This window comes from Sapajus apella, unplaced genomic scaffold (assembly GCF_009761245.1).
Source record: "Sapajus apella isolate SASKATOON/1434 unplaced genomic scaffold, GSC_monkey_1.0 scaffold59, whole genome shotgun sequence".
Taxonomy (NCBI): Eukaryota; Metazoa; Chordata; class Mammalia; order Primates; family Cebidae; genus Sapajus; species Sapajus apella.
In genome coordinates, this window is record NW_022436999.1 from 14194181 (window position 1) to 14198458 (window position 4278).

The following is a 4278-nucleotide window of genomic DNA, read 5'->3' on the forward strand; positions in this document are numbered from 1 at the left end:
GGTCTCAGATTCCTGGGCAAGTGAGTCTCCTGTCTCAGCTTCCCAGGTAGTTGGGACTACAAACATGCACCACACCACACTCAGCCATCCTTTCATTTTCAATCTATTTTTGTCTCTGGATCCAAAATGAGTCTTGTAGACAGCACATAGTTGGATCATGTATTTTCGTCCATTTTGCCCATCTCTGTCTTTTTATTAGAGAGTTTACTCCATTTCTGTTTAGAGTGACTATTGATAAGGAGATATTTTCTTCTGTCATTTTGCTTCTGTTTTCTCCAGGCCTTTTGGGTTTTTTATTCCTAATTTTCTGCATTACTGTATTATTTTGTGTAGTTGAGTTTTTGCGGTGAAATATTTAAATTTCTCATGTTCTTTCATATATATTCTATAGCAATTTTCTTTGTGGTTACTACAGGGATTACATTTAACATTTTAAAGTTATAGAACCCTAATTTGAATTTATACCAGCTTAACTTTAATAATATTCAAAAACTATGCTCCTTTATATCTTCATATCTACCCCTTTAGTTGTTGATATCACAAAAATATATCTTTATATATACAGTGTCCAAAACTAATAATTTAAAATATTATGTTAGACTTTTCAAGTATGAGAAAACAAAATAATCTTTAAAATTTTTTGTAGAGATGGGATCTCACTATGTTGCCCAGGCTGGTCTCAAACTCCTGGCTCAAGTGATCCTCCTACTTTGGCCCCCAAAGTGCTGAGATTATAGGTATGAACCACTGCACATAGCCTAGAAAGTGTTTTCTCTTCTTCAACTTTTTAGCAAAGTTACAAGCCAAAGTAACAATAATACTAGTTTCTAGACTAATAATATTTTTTGACTATATTAGTCTCTTAAATCATGTAGAAAAGAAAAAGTGGAGTTATAAACTGTTACAATAATGTTAGCTTTTATCATTACACATGTATTTACCTTCATTGAAATCTTTATTTCTTCATGTGGCTTCAAGTTACTATCTAGTGTCCTTTCATTTCACTCTGCAGGACTCTCTTGAGTATTTCTTACAGAGTAGGTCTATTGATAATTAACTCCCACAGTTTTTGTTTATTTGAGAATGTCTTAATTTACCTCACTCCTGAAGAACAGTTTTGCCAGATAGAGGAGTTTGGTTGATAGGTTTTTTTCTTTTAGCACTTTGAATGTATCAGCCTACTGCCTTCTGACCTCCAAAGTTTTTGATGAAAATATTACTGAGAATCCTTTTTTTTTTTTTTTTTTTTTTTGAGACGGAGTTTCACTCTTGTTACCCAGGCTGGAGTGCAATGGCGCGATCTCGGCTCACCGCAACCTCCGCCTCCTGGGTTCAGGCAATTCTCCTGCCTCAGCCTCCTGAGTAGCTGGGATTACAGGCACGTGCCACCATGCCCAGCTAATTTTTTATAGTTTTAGTAGAGACGGGGTTTCACCATGTTGACCAGGATGGTCTCGATCTCTTGACCTCGTGATCCACCCGCCTCGGCCTCCCAAAGTGCTGGGATTACAGGCTTGAGCCACCGCGCCCGGCTGAGAATCCTTTTTAATGATGAGTAGCTTCTCTCTTGCTGCTTTCAAGATTCTGTCTTTGACTTTGCCTTCTGAAAGTTTAATTATAATGTGTCTCAGTGTGAGTCTCTCTGTCTTTTTAGCAATTGGTACTTGCTATATTGCCCAGACTGGAGTGCAGTGCCTATTTATAGGCATAATCATAGCATGGTGCAGCCTTGATCTCCTGGCCTCAAGTAATCCTCCTACCTCAGCCTCTCAAGTAGCTGGGACTACAAGCATGTGACATTGTGCCAGACTTTTCAATGTGGGTCTCTTGGAGCTCATCTTACTAGGAGATTGGTGAGCTTCGTGGATATTTATGTTCCTATTTTTCATCAAGTTTGAGAAGTTTTCAGTCATTATATTTTCAATTATTCTCTTTGCCCTTTCTCTCTTCTTCTTTTGGAATTTCCATAATGCATATGTTAGTCCACTTGATGGTGTCCCAGAGTTCCCTAGGCTCTGTTCATTTTTCTTCAGTCTTTTTCTTTCTGTTACTCAGACTCAATAGTTTCCATTATCCTATCTTTAAGTTCATTGATTCTTGTTTATTCAAATCTGCCTTTGAATCCCTCTAGCGAATTTTTCATTTCAGTGATGGTACTCTTCAGCTCCAGAGTTTCTTTTTGGTTTCTTTTAGGTTTTCTATCACACATCATTTGATTGACTTTGTCCATCTCTTCTTTTAGTTTTTGAGTATCTTTAAGGCAGTTGCTTAAAAGCCCTTGTTTAAAAATCTGTCATCAGGTCTTTCTCAGGAATATTTTCTCTGATTTCATTTTTCCTTTGATTGGGCCATACCTTTCTGTTTCTTTGTATGCCTTACAATTTTTGTTAAAAACTGGACATTTTGGCCGGGCGCGGTGGCTCAAGCCTGTAATCCCAGCACTTTGGGAGGCCGAGGCGGGTGGATCACGAGGTCAAGAGATCGAGACCATCCTGGTCAACATGGTGAAACCCCGTCTCTACTAAAAAAAATACAAAACATTAGCTGAGCATGGTGGCACGTGCCTGTAATCCCAGCTACTCAGGAGGCTGAGGCAGGAGAATTGCCTGAACCCAGGAGGCGGAGGTTGCGGTGAGCCGAGATCGCGCCATTGCACTCCAGCCTGGGTAACATGAGTGAAACTCCATCTCAAAAAAAAAAAAAAAAAAAAAAAACTGGACATTTTAATTTACTAATGCAGCGACCCTGGAAGTCAGACTTTTCCCCTCCTCTAGTGTTTGCTATTTTTTACTATTGGTTTTTTTTTTTTTATTATTGTTGTCAGCTGTCTCTTTGCCAAGGATAAGTTTGAGGTATAAACTTCAGTTCTTTTTGGGTTTCGTTCTGAGCCTGTACTTTTCCTTGGGCATTTACACTTTCTAATTTCTCCCATGTGTATATAGTTGCTTTTGAATGTCCTAGTCTTTAATGTCTGTCTCCCAAAAGGAAAGAATAGAAAATTTAAGTGGGGAAGAGTGCCAACCTTTTAAGTCCCTAAGAACTCATTTCAGCTGAGGAGGTGGGACTTACAATGGGAAGGGGTATATCAACAATGCCTGCCTGCTTCTTTTTCTGCATCTCTGTGATCACAAGCAGAGCACGGATACTTGGAGAATGGGGTTATTTTTGCCTACCCTGACTCCCACAAGCTGTGTACAAGCTGCTCCCGGAACACATGGACAGCTGCCTGCCACAGGATGGGTATGTGCTATAGTGCTAAGAGTTGAAATTGACCAAAATTAACCATAGCTTACTATCAAAACATTCCTTGGGAATTTACAATCCTTCAATAGGCTCCAGAGTTCCAAAATTATACATTAGACAGATTCTGCCAGGGCAATTGTTGCCTAGGTAGGGAGCAAGTTATTAGTGCTTCCTACTCTGCCATCTTCACAGGATCCTCTCTAAAGGTTGCTAATATTTTGTTTAGGATTTTTGCATTTAGATATGTGAACCTAAAAAAACTGAGGCAAAATTAATATAGAGTGTATTTGAGCCAAAGTTGAGAAACGACCCTAGACATCCTTCCAAGTCGCCTTGGGGAGTGCTCTGTTCTGCCTTTGTTACCGCCAAATGAAGCTATGAGAAGAGGGCCACCATCCTGCAGGTTTTTAAAGGCAAAATTAGAGAATGAGCTGATACAAAGTTATTTGACAAGAATTCTCATTAGTTTACAGAAGTAACATTGGTTGGTGATTGGCTATACACTGTTGAACTACAGGGTATGAGCTATGGTGTCCAGCATATGGCATTAGGTATTTCTTCATAGTAGTGTTGTAATAACTTACCCTGGGCTAGCATTATTGACTTTATTTTAGCTGTAAACTTTAACCTGACTTTTCCCTCCCTACTACAGCCCTTTTGAGTGTATAACTGGGTTATGCTGCACTTAGAAGTGTTGAAGCGTTCTGTTCCTAACACTTGTAACCATTGTAACTGCATTCTGTTTGACATACCCCCGCCATTGTAAGAAAAAAAAAATTCCCTTTAATTATTGTGTAGAAGGACCCTGAATATCCACTTCTTGTTAACACCTGTGCCCTCAGGCCCTTCCTTTAACCTGCTTTTTTGCTTTTGTAAAATTCTGCTTTAGCTGGGCTTTCCCTTCCCTACCTAAATGAAAGTATAAGAAATAATTAAGCCCCTTCCTGAGGCTGAGAAAAATTTTAAGCGTTAGCCGTCCCTCGGTTGCTATATATATATATATATATATATATATATATATATATATATATATAT